Source organism: Mustelus asterias, chromosome 7 (genome assembly GCF_964213995.1).
Source record: "Mustelus asterias chromosome 7, sMusAst1.hap1.1, whole genome shotgun sequence".
Classification (NCBI taxonomy): Eukaryota; Metazoa; Chordata; class Chondrichthyes; order Carcharhiniformes; family Triakidae; genus Mustelus; species Mustelus asterias.
Window position 1 is genome coordinate 44,783,421 of NC_135807.1, and position 20,743 is coordinate 44,804,163.

The following is a 20,743-nucleotide window of genomic DNA, read 5'->3' on the forward strand; positions in this document are numbered from 1 at the left end:
AGATGTGGCCAAAGCACTTAGTTGTGCTGCTGACAGAAAGCAAACTGTTTCTCCTGATTTCCCTATTTATCGACATTTTCATTACTGCATTAAATTTTTGTTGCGATTTAAGCCTGATATTTTGAGATTTAATTTCCAAACTTTTACAACAGTCAGGAAGGAAACTCTTTCAGTTGGTGCTAGTTTTGGAGGAAGGGTAGTTCTTGATGCACAAGAGAGGCAGGATCGACTGTTCCTTGTGCAGTATTTGCACACCTGTTCTTACCTCAGGACTCTCATTCACTCCCCAGATGATCCTTCTTGAGTACCTCAGAGGAGAGGCCCTTCGTTACCACATTCACCTCATAGGGCCCGATTTTACCATTTTCATTCTAAGTGCCGAATCTGGGCGTAGTACAGGTCCGACTTGGAAACCTGCTTTCAAGTGCCCCCATACGCTCTCAGCCATCTCCAGCCCGATTCGCGCTGTGGGCGGGGCTTAGCGCTGCCGGAACAATCGGAGCTCAACTGTGCATGCGCAGTTAGAAAAAAATTGGAAAAAGCGCGCCCGTGTTGGATCGCTCCCGAGCCGCCGAAAGCAGAGAAAGCGGCCCGGGAGTGACAAGCGGGAGAGAGGGTGTATCTCGGGGAGGGGGGGGCGCAGATGGATCTCTGGTGGGGTTGTGGGGGGCGCAGGGAGGTCCGCTGCCACTCTGCGGGTGATTGGTGGGGGGGAGGGGGGCAGGGATGGCGATCGATCTGGGTAGCGGGGGGTGGCGGATAAGGGGGACAGTGATGTGTGTGTGTGTGTCACTTATTCACCCCCCTACTACCCAGAATGATCGCCACCCCTGCCCCCTTCCCCCCCCACCGATCACCTGCAGAGTGGCAGCGGACACCCCTGCACCCCCCGCACCCCCACCAGAGATCCATCTGTCCTCCCCACCAGAGATCCATCTGCCCCCCCACCAGAGATCCATCTGCCCCCCCCACCAGAGATCCATCTGCCCCCCCCACCAGAGATCCATCTGCCCCCCCCCACCAGAGATCTATCTGTCCCCCCCTCCCTGAGACACATCTTACCCGCCTCCCTCCTCCCCTGCCGCCCCCCCCCCCCATAAGACAACGATCTGGCCTCACTCCCCCCCCCCCAATAACAATCTGGCGCCCCCCCCCCACACACACACACAGACGACGATCTGGCCTCACTCCTCACCCCCCCCCCCCCCCCCCCCCCCCCGCCCCCCCGACAACGAACTTGCCCCCCCCCCCAGAGAATGGTCTGGCCTCACTCCCCCTCCCCTCCAGAGGAACATCTGATCCGCATCCCCCCCCCCCCCCCCCACCACCAGACAACGATCAGCCCTTCCCCCCCCCCCCCCCTCCCCACCAGAGATACATCTGACCCGACTCCTCCTCCCCCCCCCCTGCAACCAGACAACGATCTGGCCTCACTCCCCTCCTCCCCCCTCCAGCCAGAGAATGATCTGACCCGCCTCCCTCCTCCCCCCCACCACCGATCTGAGTCAGAGAGCCGTTGGAAGCTCTGAATGCGCTCTTCAGAGGCTGGAGCACCCGACTCAGACTTTTATTTAGCAGGTCCCTAAAAGCGCGGTTCCAGACTGGTAAACGCGGTGGTAAAGGGGGAAATGCTGATTGAGTTGGGCGGGCGGTTCATTAATTCAATTTAAATCATCGTTGCGCCCGATTTGGACGCGGAACGGATCCCCGCCATTCGTGGGTCTCGGTCAAGTGCCGATCTGCGCGGACGCGGGTGCAGATCGCGATAAAGGCCTCACACCTGACTTTACCGCGATTTCGTGCCCGAAAACGGGCGTAAATTGTTGGTAAAATCGGGCTCATAGTGTGCCATTTTTGGAGGCAGACTTGCAGACAACCTTTGCCAGATCACTTTACGTTAAACATTTGTGCCACAGCATCTTTCCATGAAAAAACTGGCAAGATATGCTAAAAAAGCTGTACACAGATATATCAAGCGAGTGACAGAGGTCTTCTTGTTTGCAAGGCATAACAAGTTCATCACTTTCCTTGTGGGAAGGAGTGACCAGGGGAAATAACTTTCCCAGGGTATCATGGTTTTCAAGAGTGCAAAGCATTGTAATGCCAGCTCCTGGGCCATCTGGCCAGTAATTTCATCATCTCTTTACTATGACTTGCTGTTGTTTATCTGTGCACTCTACCTGATCTAGTGCTGCCCACTCATGTTCAGAACCAGGGGCATATGTGCTACCAACAGAGCCAGACAGGTCACTGGTTGGGATTATGTCCCTCAACAAAAAAATTATCCTACTGGTTCGTGCTGCTCATGAGAGGGCATCCCGGCATTTGTTCTCCACCACTCAGAAGATGGGCTTGGGTCATTGATGCCATAACACATGGCTGATTGTGGAACTAAACTTTTTGGTAACTTATCTGACGTCTTCTTGCAAAATGTCTTGAAATACTGTTTCCAGGCAACCAATGATATTCTAGTGGTCAGGACAGATTGGAACCTCAGTCTGTTAATTTCCATTAAACACTGTGGGGCTGATTCTCCCATCCCGCTGCGCTGCTTTTGCGGGCTCCCTGCTGGGTGCCATGGCCTCCGCGCATCTCCGGCAGCCAGATTTCTGGCGCCATCAGCTCTGCGCCAATTTCTGGGACTGAAATCTCCATGCGCGCTAGCCTCACCCCCCCTCCCCACCAGGAGTGGTTCCCTCCCGCTGTGTTTAATATTGCTCCCCACTTGTGGGGAGCTGGCGGCCCGACCCTACTGGAGTGAAGGGGGAGGGGTCAATCGAGGCTCCCCAGAGGGTCGGGCACTGGAGGCTACCCCCTGGGCATTGCCACCTTGCTAGTGCCAAACTGGACCCCCTGGCACTGCCCAGGGGGCATATTGACACTGCCCATCAGGCATGGGCTAGTGCCAAGAGAGCGGGGCCTGATGGGGCTGAGGCCTGATGGGGCGGGGCCTCTGGAGGTCGATTGGTGGGCTGGGGGTTCCCGCTGCCACTCTGCATTTGGGCTGAGTGACAGAGAAAGGGAGGCAAGCGATTGGGGCTGGCTATCAGGTGTGGGGTAGGGGGGGGGAGTCTAGGCTGCAGTGGGGATGAGGAGGGCTCGAGGCTGCGGGGAATGGAGGAGATCCGGAGATCGGGGCTGCGGGGGCGGTCAGGGCTGGGTCGGGCATGTTCGGGGGGCCAGCAATCAGGCCGTGGGGGGGAGGGTTGCATGGCCGACGATGCGAGCATTTTTCAGCCTATGACTTGTGAAGTGTAGTCACTTATGTAATGTAGGAAATGTAACAGCCAGTTTGTACACAGCAAGCTCCAAGAAAATGTGATGATGACCAGATGATCTGTTTTTGTGATACTGATTGAGGGATAAATATTGCCAAGACAATTGGTAACTTTCCCGCTCTTCTTCAAAATAGGATCTTTTGCATCCACCTGAGAGGCACAGTCACAGTGGTTAGCACTGCTGCTGCACAGCGCCAGGGACCTGGATTCAAATCCCGACTTGGGTCACTGTCCGTGCTGAGTCTGTATCTTCTCCCCGTGTCTGCGTGTGTTTCCTCCGAGTGCTCCGATTTCATCTCATAGTCGGAAAGATGAGCTGGTTAGGTGCATTGGCCATGTTAAATTCTCCCTCAGTGTACCCAAACAGGTGCCAGAGTGTAATGACTGCGGGATTTTCACAGTAACTTCATTGCAGTGTTAATGTAAGCCTACTTGTGACACTAATAAATAAATGAAGATGAGGCACTTCTGACCATGCATCACTTCCTCAGCACTGTATTGGAGTGTCGGCCTTAATTTTTGTGTTCAAGTCCAGGACATGGGACTTGAACCCAGAACCTTCTGACCCAGAGGTGAGCGTGCTACCAACTGTTTCACAGGTGACAAATCAGTATTTGGTAAGGGAAGTTCATGCATTTTGATATTGCCACTTAATGCTGCAAGCACATATTAAAGCTTTGGAAAGCTGATAATTTACAAAGCAATTTGTAGTCTTTGCAAGATGTTTAACAGTGTGTAAAATGTAAATTCACCACTCAGCTGGGCTGTTAGGTGAACAATAAGATATGGAGAGTTCAGTCCTTGTAGGAAAAGATTAAATTTATAATTGACAATTACAGAGTGGCATGACAATTACTGACCTATAGACATAGTTCTTTTGGCATAAACTGGAACTGACCAGATGGGTCATAATGGTCTTGTACATTCCTATATTTTTATAAAACAGACTAGTGCCCTTTAATTAAGTCCATATCCCAGAATATTCTGCCTTGAAAACTGAGAAGGAAAGTAAGGAGGTTATACGTCAGAACAAGATTCAAATAAAGAAAAAGGAAAATGGTGGAAGCATCTAAATTATGTGAATCAGTCATGTTTCGTAGCTGATAGGCAACTTAATTTCTGAAATTAATATTACTTTTATTATCCAGATTCCTGCCTACTTGCATATATGTATAAAATTTTCTATTGCAAATGACATCTTACACCCGCACAAGTTGTGACTTAGTCCCAATTCTATGTTAATATTTTTGCTAATGTATTCATGTTTCAGTAATATTCAGCTATTATAAATTAGCATAAAGATATTATTTAGTGACATCTCAGATGGTCCAGAAGTTTGAACCCCTGATCTTTCTCTGGTATGACCTAGGATTACAGTTATAATATTTGCATTTGGTGGATGTGCAAGGTGCCTTAAGTTCAGAAGAGGCATTTTTTTTATTCATTCGGGAGACATGGGCATCCCTGGCTGGCTAGCATTTATGGCCAATCCCTAGTTGCCCTTGAGAAGGTGGTGGTGAGCTGCCTTCTTGAATCGCTGCAGTCCATGTTCTCTGGGTTCACCCACAATGCCATTAGGGAGGGAGTTCCAGGATTTGGACCCAGCGACTGTGAAGGAACGGCAGCGATACATTTCCAAGTCAGGATGGTGAGTGACTCGGAGGGGAACTTGCAGGCGATAGTGTTCCCATGGACCTGCTGCCCTCGTCCTTCGAGATGGAAATGGTTGTGGGTTTGAAAGGTGCTGTCTAAGGATCTTTGGTGAATTGTTGCAGAGCATCTTGTAGATAGTACACACTGCTGCTACTGAGCATCGGTGGTGTTTGACTACATTAACCAAATGTTATTGTATTTACCTAAAAAAAAATGCTGGGCCCCCTGTTTTGAGTATGTTTGTTCACGGTTTAGTCCCAGCAGTTGTTGTGCAAGAAGTTCTGAGGAATAAAAGGCCACCCTTGAGCTGACAATGACGGGAAATCGAGTTTATAGAAGAGAGATACCAAATTTTGGTCAAGGATTCAAAGATGAGAGCAATTTCTAATTCACCAGTAGTCGCACACTGAAATTGCACTGATAACAAATACGAAAAGCCAACTGGACTTAGATTCCCCACATACACAAAAGTGATACATAACTTACTTACAATCTCTATGTAACTATCAGCAATTATAATGTCCCAATGTTTTACCTGTAGCTAGCATTAATTCTATAACTTGCTGATATTCACCTTGTACCTACAACCAGAATTCTTCCTGCATTGTCAGGCTCTCCAGTTAATGCCCATTTTAACAGATCCTAACTTGTTCCGTACCCCCTTTTTGTATGTATTTATAAATTTATATTCTTGGGACTTGGATGCATTAGCAAGGCTGCATTTACCGCCTATCATTAATAGTGCTGAGAAGATGATAGGCATCAATTGCTTGCATAACTGAGTAGCTTGTCAGGTGGCTTCATGTGATGCGGTTTGGAGTTAACTATACGCTAGCCTGGATAGGAATGGAAAGTTCCCATTCTACATAGAAACATACAAAGAAACATAGAAAATAGGAGCAGGAGTAGGCCAATCTGCCCTTCGAGCCTGCTCTGCCATTCATTTTGATCATAGCTGATCATCAAAATCAATATCCTGATTCTGCCTTCCTCCCATATCCTTTGATCCCTTTAGCCCCAAGAGCTATATCTAAGTTCTTCTTGAAACCACGCAATGTTTTGGCCTCATATATTTTCTGTGGTAGTGAATTCCACAGATTCACCACTCTCTGGGTGAAGAAGTTTCTCCTCATTTCAGTCCTAAAAGGTTTACCTCTTATCCTTAAATTATGACCCCTAGTTCTAGATGCCCCCACCATCAGGAACATTCTTTCTGAATCTACCCTGTCTAATCCTGTTAGAATTTTATAAATTTCTATGTGATCCCCTCTCACTCTTCTAAACTGCAATGCATTCAATCCTAACCTTAGTCTCTCCTCATATGACAGACCTGCCAAGCCAGCAATCAGCCTGGTAAACCTTCACTGCACTCCCTCTACAGCAAGGATACCCTTCCTCAGATAAACTGCACACAATACTCCAGGTGTGGCCTCACCAACGCTCTACACAATTGCACTAAAACATCCCTATTCTACTACTCAAATCCTCTTGCTATGAAGGCCAATATACAATTTCTCTTCTTTACTGCCGGCTGTACCTGCATGCTTACTTTCATTGACTGTGAGTATCCACCTCTCTCAATTTAACCTATTCAAATAATAATCTGCCGCCTTATTTTTGCTGTCTAAGTGGATAACCTCATATTTATCCACATTGTACTGCATCTGCCATGCATATGCCCACAAACACAGCCTGTCCAAATCATGCTAAAGCATCTCTCCTCACAGCTCACCCTCCCACCCAACTTTGTATCGTCTGCAGATTCAGTTCCCTCTTCCAAATCATTAATATATAATGTAAACAGTTGGAGTCCTAGCACAGATCACTGTGGAACCCCACTAGTCACTGACTGCCAATCAGAAAAAGACTCATTTATGCCAACCCTTTGCTTCCTATTTGCCAGCCAGCTTTCTATCCATCTCAAGACATTACCTGCAATCCCATGTGCTTTAACTTTACATACTAGTCTGTTATGTGAGACCTTGTCGAAAATCTTCTGAAATTCTAAATAAACCACATCCACTGGTTCTCCTTAGTCAACTCTATTAGTTACGCCCTCAAAGAATTCCAATAGATTCGTCAAGCATGATTTCCCTTTTGTAAATCCATGCTGACTTTGTCTGATTATACCACTGCCTTCCAAATACTGAGTTATGAAATCCTTGATAATGGACTCTAGCAACTTCCCCAGTACCAACCTTAGGCTCACTGGTCTATAATTCCCTGTTTTGTCTCTACCTCCCTTTTTGAATAGCGGGCTTACATTAGCTATCCTCCAGTCTGTAGGAACCATTCCAGAATCCAAAGAGTTTTAGAAAATAACCACTAATGGATCTACTGTTTCCAGGGTCATTTCCTTAAGTACTCTGGGGTGCAGATTACCAGGACCTGGAGGTTTATCCACCTTCAATCCCATCAATTTCCCCAAAACCATTTCTCTACGAATGCTGATTTCCTTCAGCTCCTCACTAAAACCAGGACCACGACTATGTTCCTTCAAAAGTGGAAAGTGGCTCTTTCCAGGCTGATGTTGGAAATATTAACAACAGCTCACAGTTTGCAGTTCACGGTTACATAAAGGAGGTTCATTGAGACTCTCTGCTTAAAGAGGGATAACTCCATTTCAGGCATAGCGAGCATAAGGATTTACAAGATTTGTAGACTTTCCCATGGTACAGGGAACTTATTTTCCAGCCATTGGTTATATGTACATTGTTTTATGAGTACCATATCTCAATTTTTCCATGTACTGGAACTGAAAGGGATTTATGTCCAGTTAGCATGTGACTATAGGCAGTGCATCATGCTGTTCAATGCCCAGTATCCGGGTGGCAATATGCAGCGCTTGCTCTATTTTAGTTATTACAGCAAATCAAAGAGTGGTTACTGAGCAAAACAGACTATCCATAACAATATGACTCATGACTCCAGTTCACAATGAAAGCAGTTCAAATTGCATATTAGTAGATTATAAAATCGAATTCAATTAATGTGGTAACTTGAGACTAGCAGCAGAAAAAAAAGGCCATGAAACCTTTCAGTCAAACAGGTCGAGTTGGCCTTCATAGCAAGAGGATTTGAGTACAGGGAGAGGGATGTTTTGCTGCAATTGTATAGGGCATTGGTGAGGCCACACCTGGAGTATTGTGTGCAGTTTTGGTGTCCATATTTGAGGAAGGGTGTCCTTGCTATAAAGGGAGAACAGCGAAGGTTTACCAGGCTGATTGCTGTTTTGGCAGGTCTGTCATATGAGGAGAGACTAAGTCGGTTAGGATTATATTCACTGGAGTTTAGAAGAGTGAGAGGGGATCTCATCGAAACTTATAAAATTCTAACAGGGTTAGACAGGGTAAATGCAAAAAGAATCTTCCCAGTGGTGGGGGAGTCCAGAACTAGGGGTCATAGTTTAAGGATAAGGGGTAAGCCTTTTAGAACTGAGGTGAAGAGAAATTTCTTCACCCATAGGGTGGTGAATATGTGGAAATCACTACCACAGAATGTAGTTGAGGCCAAAATGTGATCTGATTTCAAGAAGAAATTAGATGTAACTCTTGGGGCTAAAGAGATTAATGGATATGGGCGAAAGGGGGATCAGGATATTGATTTCGATGATCAGCCATGATCAAAGTGAATGGTAGAGCAGGTGCGAAGGGCCGAATTGCTTATTCTTGCTTCTAGTTTCTGTGTTTCTGTGGTCACCATCATAGCCACTGGCAAGGTGATTTTTTTCCCTGCTCTGAGGTTGGGTTGCAGCATTTGGAAAATTTCAGTATGGACCTTGTTGGTGAAGCGAAGATGTCTCAAACATTGGTTATTACTGAGACTCCTGTCAAAGAATTGCTCACTGGACACCCTGATTGGATGTGGCCTCTGACTAAGAATCCTTTTCCACTCCTTCCTCTTCCAGTAGCTTGTCTCACTCTGGCCTCTGTTCATTCTCCTAGCCACGCTCAATTCCAAGAGATTGCACTTACCTGTGCATTCATGTCCGAGAATAATTGAATGGCGCCTTGAAGGTCTTTATGGAAGCAACAAGCAAGGTGGATAAAGGGGAATCTGTAGATGTGGTGTACTTGGATTTCCATGAGGCATTCGATAAGGTGCCACATCAGGGATTACTATACAATATAAAAGCTCACTGTGTAAAGGGTAACATATTAACAGCAATGTGGGTGTTCCTACAATACTTGGACTACCGAAGTTCAAGAAGTCAACTGACCGCCACTTTCTCAAGGGCAATTAGGGATGGGCAATAAATGGTGCCTAGCCAGCGACATCCATATCCCATGAATGAATAAAAGAATTAGCGTGGATAGAGGATCAGTTTGTTAATAGGAAGGAGAGAGTAGGGATAAATGAGTAATTTTTAGATTGGCAAGCTGTAATGAGTGGAGTGCCACAGGGATCACTGCTGGGTCCTCAACAATTTAGCAATCTATATCAATAAGTTTGATGAAAGGACCAAATGTGTGGTTACTAAATTTTCTGATGACACAAACATAGCTACTAAGTAAGTTCCAGGATTTCAGTTAGCTTCACTATGCAGGGAATTTGAACTGTCGTGGGGTCATAAAGAGTCTACAAAGGGATTTACACAGGTTAAGTGAGTGGTCAAAATTTTGACAGATGGAGTATAATGTGAGAATATGTGAACGAGTCCACTTTGGCAGGAAGAATATTTATTATTATTTAAGTGGAGAGAGATGACAGAGCTGTCTGGTATAGAGGGATCTGGATATCCTAGTATATGAATCACCAAAAGTTAGTATGCAGATACAGCAAATGAGTTGGGAGGCAAATGGCATGTTAGTGTTTATGGCAAGGGGAATGGAATATAAAAGTAACTAAGTATTGTTCCAGCTGTACAGGTCTTGGTGAGACCGCAACTGGAGTACTGTGTACGGTTTGCTCTCCTTACGTTGGAAAGGATATAATTGCTTTCAAAGCAGTTCAGATGAAGTTCACTCAGCTGACTCCTGGGATAAAGTGGTTGTCTTATGAGGAAAGGTTGAGCAAGTTAGGCCATACTCATTGGAATGATCCCATTAAAACTTGAAGATCCTGAGGGGACTTGCCAGAGTAGATGCTGAGAGGCTGTTTCGTCTTGTGGGGGAGTCTAGAACTAGGGGACACAGTTTAAAAATTAGGGTTTCCAATTTAAGACTGAGACGAAGAGAATTTCTTTTCTCAGAAGTCGGGAATTCAGAGAGCATTGGAGTGTTATGACCCCAGCTGATGTTATTAATGGCCAAGAAGGTCAATGGAAACCTGGCTCAATAGACCGTAACTTTTATTTTTTTTCAGAAACATGGATGAACAGTCATAGGACTGTCAACTAACATTAAACAAAAGAATAATGTATTTATTAACATGAAAAGATTGACTATGATGCAATACTCCTTTACCCCACTTATATCTTCATAAATGTACATAGATTTGTAAGGCTAACACAAGTTACAAAATTTATCTAATGTTGCTCCCCTTACATACATAATCCCTGTAAATCAACAGGCTAACTGTGCTCAGACACACCCCAGCCTGAAGCCAGGTGGCGGACGCCACCCAATACAAATTCTGCGGATTTCTCATCAAATTCCTCCAGGTAATTATCACAATGTGAGCCAATTGGTCTCACTGGAACTCTTGCTTCCACACAACTGTTTCCAAACTTCACTTTCGAAAAAACACACCTTGGAATCGTCTCCCATACAATGCTTTCTATAAGGTGCCTTCACCATGGATCCATTTCCAGGATTTCAGTATCTCTTTTCAGTATTGCTCTGCCTTGGATTGCCACGTGCATTCAAGCTTCCACACAATCTCTCAGATTAGCCATGCCAGTAGAACACCAATGCTTCAGAACAGACTGTATTAAGATATCACCAACCTTAAGATTACTTCAGATATCTGACTCCTCGCTGGTGAACGTAATCAGGTCTGCACCTTTCAGCTCTGTCTTTAACTGGGAGCTTCTCTCTGCTTGTTTCTTTAACTTCAGTGAACAATACTTTGTTCAATTACCTGGTTCCTTTTGTCTGTTCTGACTTACGTCTTCCTGAGACTTCCTTTTCATCTCCTAATTTCTAGAACTATCTGTTCTTTAGCTTCTGGTACTTGCTTTCTTGCCCTGACTCCATGTCCTGCTTCTCTTCTGGCAGTTTCTGTGAGAGCTGCTGCTTCTCAGCTACCTAGTTCCAGCTGCTACTAGGTTCAGTTTAAAACTCAATTCAAAAAATCTTTCTAACCTAAAATGGTCCCATGGTTGCTAAGCAACAGCCCCCTAGCCTTTCTTTAACGCTTGTTTGTTTTCACATCGTAAACCCTTTAAACACAAAGCAGGTACAGTTTGAAATGAAACCAATGCCCTTATACATGCAAGCACCATTGTTTAACATGAACTAACTGAGGTTTCAACTCTTTCTTACACAGAAACACATAATTGACCTTGCATAAATCTATACCTTATTTCAAATATCAAACAATACCAATATAGATTACATAAACTGCTTCTTTTTCCTGACAGGAGGCTAGGTCATTGAATTTATTCAGGGTTGAGATAGAAAGATTTTTGAGCAACAAGGGATTCAAGGATTAGGGGGCAGCAGACAGGAAAGTGGAGTTACGGGCACATTCGCATCAGCCATGATCATATTGAATGGCGGAGCTGGCTTAAGGGGCTGAATGGCCTACTCCTGTTCCTAATTCTTGTATTTTTGTGCAAGGTTAAAGGAAAGTATTCTCTGGAGCAGAGACTCCAAAGTGTTATAGGAGCCATGTTGCCTGTTGAGTTACATCATGATCTGGTTACTCATGATACTTCCAGTGGACACTAACTACATGCATGAGATTGCCTTCACTAAGCTGGCACCTGGCAAATTTCATGTTAAAAATACGCGTGCATGTAGCAAACAATGTTCTGGATCCCTATTATCACGAGTAGCTTCCAAAAATAGTGTTACCGAGAACAATGGCCGGGATTCTCCCAAAAAAGTCCAAAGTGTTGAATTCGTGTGGAAACTGGAGTAAATCACAGTGGGAGTTTTAAGAAGAATCTCCCACACTGCGCACTGCAGAGTGCCTCAGCGTGAATCATGCTCAAATTCGTATGCCGGGGTCTATTCCCGCCTAGGAGGCCGGTAACATAGCGCTGAGTGGGCCACTGTGCATGCGGCGATCTGTCAGTGCCGAGATCAGCACATGCGCAGTGGTCTCGCACTGCCGGCCTCCCGATCCCTTGCATCGGGCGCCGCTTGAATCTCCCAGCCCACTGCGCTAAAACATTAGCACAGCGGGATGGGAAAATTTCCCTGAATATCTCTAAGCCCTAATTTCTTCAGAATGGACTCAAAGCTATGACTGATTTTTTCCCCCTCTTCTCACTACTCCCCAGACCCAGAGATATTGCACTGTTGCTGTTGTTGGCCAGGTTAAGTTGACTTACTATAATTCAGACCATAGTTTGAACCAGGAATATTCCTTCCTTTATACACAATGCATTTACCTGCCCAACTATTCATGAGCATCCTGCTTTTTCACAACAAATTTGTAGATATGAAACTCCATTTTGAAAATATGCCTTTAATTCAAGCAGTAAGTTTCATATCTGGGATCAAAATAACTTTGAAATGCTATTTCCAAAAGCTTTTCAGTTCAAATTCCCTGCATAGTGAAGCTAATTGGCAGAATGGTTGATAAAATACTTTGTTAATGTTTGAACCACAGCAATTTAATTTGGTCAAGGTTATATTAATGTTCAAATAACTTTTGCATACCCACAAGTAATATAGCAAGAAATCTTAATTTTTTTTGAGACTGCAGTGGGCTGCTTTCCTAGAGTGTTTTAGCAATCGTGTAAGAATATCAATGTAGTTTGGCCTTCTGAGGTATAAACTAGTCTTTATGAGAGTGCAGTGGGTGATGAGTTACAGTCCCAAAGGAATGTGTTTTTGATAACAACCTTCATTTCAAACATACCAATATAGATCTATTATTCCCTTTCCACATCTACAGCAACACATTTTAAATTACACTTGATACTTTATGCAAATGGCTATCTGATTAGACACTGTGGCAGCGTCTGCTGATGTCTCCCAGGATTTCTGTAGAGTTTTGTTTACTAACCATCAAAGCAGTGTGAGAGAACGAAGATTACTGTGTAGCTTTGAAGGAGGATAGCTAGCTCACCGTATTATACCTCTTATAATTAGAAATGTACAGTAGACCAGAATGCAGTATTTTCAGTGTGCCTTGACTTTAAGTACAGTAAGATATTAGGTACCATTTTTTAATATACTGAGGCAGATTGCTTAAAAACTTCCAAATTATACAATAACATTGCAAAAGAAAATAGAGCTTAAAGTTGTGTAAGTGATCAAACATAAATTCATTCTGTCAAGCATTGATAGATTACGTTTTGAGAATTGTGACCAGCAGTGACCAGTAAAAGCCATTGACAAAGTGATCTCTTTACAAATTTAGGTTAATAAAAATAAGGGGGAAGCGAAGATTTAATTAATGACAATTTAGTAATTGGCTGTAGAATAGAAAGCATAAAACTTCGGAAACCAAGATACAATGGGGAATGGTATTTATTGATTGACCGAGAGTATATAATGTAAATTGAGTAGGATGATGTCATGGATGAAACAACGAAGAGGATAGCAAACTAAGGAAGAGATAAAACATTGGGATTATTCCCACCGATGCAGAAGGCCAAGGAGATATTTAACGGAGGTATTTAATGCTATGTAATTCTTGTTGTAGTATAAAGGGAATATTTCTTCTAGGTACATGAGAGAATCAGAAGAGAAATTAAAAAAAATATCTTGAGAGAATAGGTTACTTGAACATAAAATACTTTGTCAGAGGGAGTGACTGATCCCAATGTTTGTGAAAGGTGAAGCTAAAATCGATAGCAGGAACTGTGGCTGAAATTCTCCAACCTCGCCTGCAGCTGGGTTTCTCCAGTACTGCTGCAGTGAATGGAGATTTGGCTGAGCGCCAAATTCTCTATTCTTGCTGGCAGCGGTAGCGGGGCACGTGAGACAGGAGAATTCCGTTCTATACCTTTACATGAGGTTATTAAGAGCAAGAAAGGATATTGAATTAATTTAAGGAACAGACTTCTGCTGTAATGGTTGACATTTGGAAAAGTTGGGACCATTTTGTTTCACCCAAATCTATCATGTTGTTCGTTGGAAAGGCAACAAGAGATATCCTAGGCTTAAGTAAATGAACTGCGAAGACTGCTGGACAAGACAGCTGAATTTGTTTATTGCAAAGAAAACCAATGGGAAGAATGATCCAATTATTTTAAATAATGAAAAGAATTTTAAATATATGTCTATGTCATATAGTTAGCTATGTTGAATTAGGAGACAGGATTATAAATTAAGACTACCTTTAAATAATTAGAACTTTAGGACTAATTCATACCGATAGTTAACTACGGTGGGGTACACTTTTGCTTGGTGAGTGCAACCTTCTGTTGACACACTGGCAGAAGTACTTGATTGAAAAGGGATTGGAGGTGTGTTGCCGTGCTGCGAAGTCAAGAAATTAGAAATGTCTGAATGCCTTCAGAGTGAAACGTCCTTGTACATTTTGAAGTTACAAAACTCAATATAAGCAGAAGAATGATGGGAGAGTTTTAGAACATAAGAACATAAGAACATAAGAAATAGGAGCAGGAGTAGGCCATCTAGCCCCTCGAGCCTGCCCCGCCATTCAATAAGATCATGGCTGATCTGACGTGGATCAGTACCACTTACCCGCCTGATCCCCATAACCCTTAATTCCCTTACCGCTCAGGAATCCATCCATCCGCGCTTTAAACATATTCAGCGAGGTAGCCTCCACCACCTCAGTGGGCAGAGAATTCCAGAGATTCACCACCCTCTGGGAGAAGAAGTTCCTCCTCAACTCTGTCTTAAACCGACCCCCCTTTATTTTGAGGCTGTGTCCTCTAGTTTTAACTTCCTTACTAAGTGGAAAGAATCTCTCCGCCTCCACCCTATCCAGCCCCCGCATTATCTTATAAGTCTCCATAAGATCCCCCCTCATCCTTCTAAACTCCAACGAGTACAAACCCAATCTCCTCAGCCTCTCCTCATAATCCAAACCCCTCATCTCCGGTATCAACCTGGTGAACCTTCTCTGCACTCCCTCCAATGCCAATATATCCTTCCTCATATAAGGGGACCAATACTGCACACAGTATTCCAGCTGCGGCCTCACCAATGCCCTGTACAGGTGCATCAAGACATCCCTGCTTTTATATTCTATCCCCCTCGCAATATAGGCCAACATCCCATTTGCCTTCTTGATCACCTGTTGTACCTGCAGACTGGGCTTTTGCGTCTCATGCACAAGGACCCCCAGGTCCCTTTGCACGGTAGCATGTTTTAATTTGTTTCCATTGAGATAGTAATCCCATTTGTTATTATTTCCTCCAAAGTGTATAACTTCGCATTTATCAACGTTATACTCCATTTGCCATATCCTCGCCCACTCACTCAGCCTGTCCAAATCTCTCTGCAGATCTTCTCCGTCCTCCACACGATTCACTTTTCCACTTATCTTTGTGTCGTCTGCAAACTTCGTTACCCTACACTCCGTCCCCTCCTCCAGATCATCTATATAAATGGTAAACAGTTGCGGCCCGAGTACCGATCCCTGCGGCACGCCACTAGTTACCTTCCTCCAACCGGAAAAACACCCATTTATTCCGACTCTTTGCTTCCTGTCGGATAGCCAGTCCCCAATCCACTTTAACACACTACCCCCAACTCCGTGTTTATAGGCCTTCCATGACCTATAAATCCTTAAAATGTATTTTAAGGATTTATAGGTCATGGAAGGCCCTATCCAGAAAGAGTCCAGAGTAACTTTTTTTCAAAAGGAATGGATAAGTATTTAAAAATAACATCCAGGGGTGTGATGGTGAAGTTTGAAAATAAGTTAACATGATTCAACAAATTGTAAAGGCAAACAAACCTGGTACCAAGGCTAGAGGAAGGTGAAAATAGTTTGACAGGGTTCTGTACATGGATCGAAATAAATAACCTGCTTAGATTGAATGATTTTTTCCTTGCTCTTGTCTCTTTGTGTTCTTTGATCTGAGAGAAATGACCTGCGAGTTGTTGTAGAAGTACATTTTATTTTGTACGATCCAGGGATCATTTAAGTGAACAAAATACAGGCCTTTATTGCAAAGCGAAAGGCACTGCATGCTCTGATACTACCCGTAGGGTGCTTAGGAACACTACAATTTTTATGCATGATATTTACTTGTCATAATTGTGCTACTTTCCAGGACAGTAAATTCACTTTATACAGTACCTCTCAGGTCACGTGAAAGTTTGAACCGTTGCGCTGGTCCATCTTGCTGGATGGAAAAGAAAAGTGATGTGTGAAAATTGTTAAAATAAAAACAATGCTTTTTTTTAATATGGTGCTTTATGTTTATATATGTGTATATGGAGAATCAGGCTGATCACAATACACTTAGAATGTATTTGGTAGACAGTCATGGAAAATTAAACATTTTATTTTGTGGCTTGATTTTAACCTGGAGAAGAGTGGCAGATGTTTGGCTGGCCCACATCACCCATTCACATTTAATGTTAGATTCTTGCCTATTACTGGCAGGCTGACAGAACAGCATGTAGGCATGATTAGGTAATGACTACTGTAAGGAATTAATAATGTAGGTTGTCCTCAGTGCTTTGTTTAGGTACAGCCCGGATGGAAAATACATGGTCCCTTTCGTTTTCTTTGCATGTATGTAGTCATTACTAAATCCTTCATTGTGGCTCTCCCCACACATCTGTGAGTTTTGAAATAACCAGAGAGTAGGAATCAAAATGCAAAAAAATAAGAATGTTCTGAACAAAGTGTTTTTAAAATTACAATGACTGGAATAAATTTATGTACATTACCATTTTGACAAATTGTGCTTTTATTACAAATCTGTCCCTTTATTTACCTTCTGGTGAAACAACTTAAATATGGGAAGGGTTTTTTGTGCTATGTGCCTCAATATAAACAGGCCTCCTGTGAGATGGATAAATTTCTGATATAGCATACTGATAGTGGCTGAAATTCTCCAACCATTCACGCCGGTGGGATCTTCCGGTCCTGGCGCACCTCTGCCGCGCGTTTCCCGGTGGTGTAGAGTGAAATCATTAGGCAATCCCATTGACAGCGGCGGGACCAGAAGATCTCAGCGAGCGGCGCGCCACCTCCCACCACTGATAAACATGCGGCCAGAGAATCTTGTCCAGTATTGTTGGTTGGGCAGCAGATCAAACTACTTCAAATATTGTACCCGACCACTTCATTCTGCAGAAAGATTCCCTTTTCTCTCAGAAGCTGCAAGTATGAGAAGACCCCTTTAAAGTGGCAGGAGAAGTCAGTTTCACTGGGAGGATTCCCTTCTCCAAAACTGGTCACTCAGCCCCATTCTTGTAACAATGCATTTTTAAAGTCTCTGAACCTTCCTGGAAAGCTAAAAACCCTTGAAATCCTTTTGAAAACCTTTGTTTTCATTCAATTTTGCAGTTCAGTATCTTTAATGAGCCTTTGATAGCTTAATGACTTTACATAACATACTCGAGCTTGGTCTATTTATCTTTCCCTACACGGTTGAACGGATCTGAAGTATCCTCCTCCCCCCCCCCCCCCCCCCCCGCCCCTCTTCATTTGTTCCAAACTGCAATTTTTATAAACATCCTTCTTCTGATTGACAACTGCAGGCAACTTTAAAGCAGTTAAGTGCTTTCAGTTACTCTTTTCTAACTGCAGTGTTTATAGTGCCCCCCGGCATCTTGGCAGAGCACAAAATCCCTTCCCATATAATTTAAGGCTTTCTTATCATACATAACAAGGTTTTGTTAAGTGTAAAGCCTCTAGTATATTGATCCGAGATGTGATTTTTATTTTGTTGAAGCAATATTAACATTTAATAACCATGGACATGTAATATACTTAAACATCAAGATTTTGGCTGTTTAGTCATGTATTTTTTTAACTAACGTTTTGGGCTAGTAATGTAGTATCACTTATGTTTTGTCCAGTGTCATCTTAATTTTACCAGATTTAACATGGTAATGTCTCAAAAACAAAATTGAATCAAATTAGCTTTTAAATTTAAATCATTATGATGATTACAATTGAATTTCAGTTGTTATAATTTGAATTTGCAAGGCTATGCAACTATATATTTTTTGAATATAGAAATATTTAAATTTTTTTAAGGTGGGAATTGGAATTTTTAGTTGTTAGTTTAGCTATTCGTGTTTTCATGTTTACTATTGCACTAGACCTCCCTCCCTAAACATCTTCAGTCCCATCTCTCACATGTCTCTTTGAGACACTCTTTAAAATCTCTAGCCAGGATTTTAGTGATCTGCTGTATTGTCTCATGTGGCTAGATCAAGCTTTATTTATTGATGTTCTTGTACAGCACCTTAGGATATTTTGCCATGTTAAAGGTGTGGCGTAAATGCAAGTTGCTGTTGCCACAGACACCTAAAACAGTGTAGCATTCCCTCATTGTTATTGTGAAGTGTTGTGTTTTGCAGGGGACATCAAGCCTATCTGCCCGCTCATGTGGATGTGAACAAAATCTCATTGTATACAGTAAGTTTCCATTTTAAGTTGCCTAATTCTGCATTGCTTCACTATAGCGTCACAGATATCATAGGGCCAGTATGCGCACTTAGCATTGGGACTTTTGCTTCAGCTTGATTTCACACCAGGGCTGTTGAAAGGTGTGTGACCTGATTGGCACCATTTTGGAGCGGCCTGTCTCACCATCCCCACCCAATGCTCTCTCCCCCTCCTCGATTCTTTTTCCCCCTCTCCAAGACTCTCTTCCACTGGTAGAGACTCCCACTCAGCACTTCCCTTCCTGACCCTCCCATTCACAGTTCCTTTCCTTCTCTTCCTCACTCGTACCAACCCGCTCCTAATTCCTTGCTCACAGGAAGGGTTCAAGATAATGAGTGGGGTGGGGTGGGAGGGGTGCCAGGAAGGATAAATGGCGAGTGGGAGGATCAGGAAAGGGGAGTTGTGAATGGGAGGGTCGGGAAGGGGAGTGGCGAGCTGGGGGGGGGGGGGGGCGGGTGGGGGTGAGAGGGGGGGGGGGGGAGGGTGCCATGCAGGGGGATTGGCACTTGGGAGAGTCAGGCGGGGGAATGGCGAGCGGGAGGCTCAGACGGGAGAGCGGTGAGTAAGAGGGTCAGGGAGGGAAATTGGCACGTGGGAGGGAGGGTCAGGTGGGGGAGTGGAGTGCGAGAGAGAGCCATCGAGCAGGAGAAAATTGGCCTGCAGGCAATAAATAAAAAGTTCGCATATTTCTTATTTTTAGAATTACATTTTAGAAGTTATTTAATTGATGAATACAAGAATGTTCAGTATTTTCAACTTACAGAGTATAACGCTGTAATGTTTTTCCTGTTGAGAAAGTTAATATAGAACTTTACTAAAGCTCTCACATTGATGGAATAGGAAAATCTGATTTGCTTAAAATATTTCACTTAAAGTTGCACTTTGCAGGAACGTAACGAAGGCTTTAAGCAAGGAATTGCTGTGCTCCGAGTCTTGGTCAATAGTTATCCATTAAACATCACATAAAAGCAGACTATCTGGTTATCATTCCATTGCTGTATGGGGGATCTTACTCTATGTAAATGGTTAGCCATGTTTCCCTACATTACATCAGTGTAACCTTCACAAGTACTTCAATTCTGCAAAGGCTGTAAATGGCTTTGGGATGCCCGTAGGGGCCTAGGCAACTGTAAGCACAGTTACCAATAGTGGAGTAACTAGAATCAGAGCTTGACAAGAGCACGGATTTGGAGGGGTGCAGAGATCTTCCTAAGGTGACAGAGTTATGGAGGAATTTGAAAACAAGGTGGAGTATTTTTAAATCAGTAGTGCCAATGTTGGTCAGTGGGTGAGTAGGACTTGGTGTGTGGGCAGCACAGTTTCAGGTGAGCTTACATTGAGTGTAAAATAGGAGGTCACCAGGAGAGTATTCAGATAGACATCTCCAATTTTAATAAAAGCAAAGACGAAAGTTTCAGCAGCAAATGAGTTGAGGCAGAGGTGGAGATGGACAATGTTAGGGAGGTGGAAGCAGGCAGCTTTTGTGATGTTAGAAATACATGGTCAGAAGTTCATCAGATACGACACCAAGGTTGCCAGTTATCTGATTCAGCCTCAGCCAGAGATCAGTGACTAAGGAATGGTGTTTGTATTGGCAACTATGGACAATAGCCCTGCCTTCACCCTCTATAAATTTGAACTCATCCAAACATCTATTGCCCCTATCATAATTTACACCAACTCCGTTGACTGATCACTCTGTGCTCACTGACCTGTATTGACTACCCACCCAGTAACATCTCAACTTTTAAAATTCTTATGCTTGTTTTCAAATCTCTCCGTGGCCTTGCCATCTCTGCAAACCTGCAACCCAATATTGGAGGCATTTTTTTACCATTTCAGTACTGGATGTCAGACAAGCAATGTGACAAATCAGAGCTGGTGGAGGTAAGAGAGATCTGGACCTCAGGAAATGAAATGATCCATCCCCATATGCAGCAAGACCAGGGCAACAACCAAGCTTCAGCTTGGAGAAGTGGCGAATAGCTTTTGTGTCATACACGTGTAAGACCATGACCATCTCCAACAAGGGAGAGTCTAACCATCTCCCCATGACATTTAGTGGCATTACTATAATTGAATTCACTACCATCACTACTGAACAGATATTTGACTGTTGCATCCATATAACCACTGTGGCT

General features: G+C 43.6%; 1 protein-coding gene across 2 annotated transcripts in view; it reads left to right on the forward strand.

Annotated features, from left to right (window-relative positions):
- The window catches only part of triqk (triple QxxK/R motif containing), an 86,058-nt gene that overhangs the window by 12,446 nt on the left and 52,869 nt on the right, over positions 1–20,743 (forward strand). For both annotated transcript variants that reach the window (XM_078215995.1, XM_078215994.1), the window contains exon 2: positions 18,515–18,572. The gene's annotated coding sequence lies outside the window, so the exon portion shown is untranslated. The remainder of the gene's footprint in view (positions 1–18,514; positions 18,573–20,743) is intronic.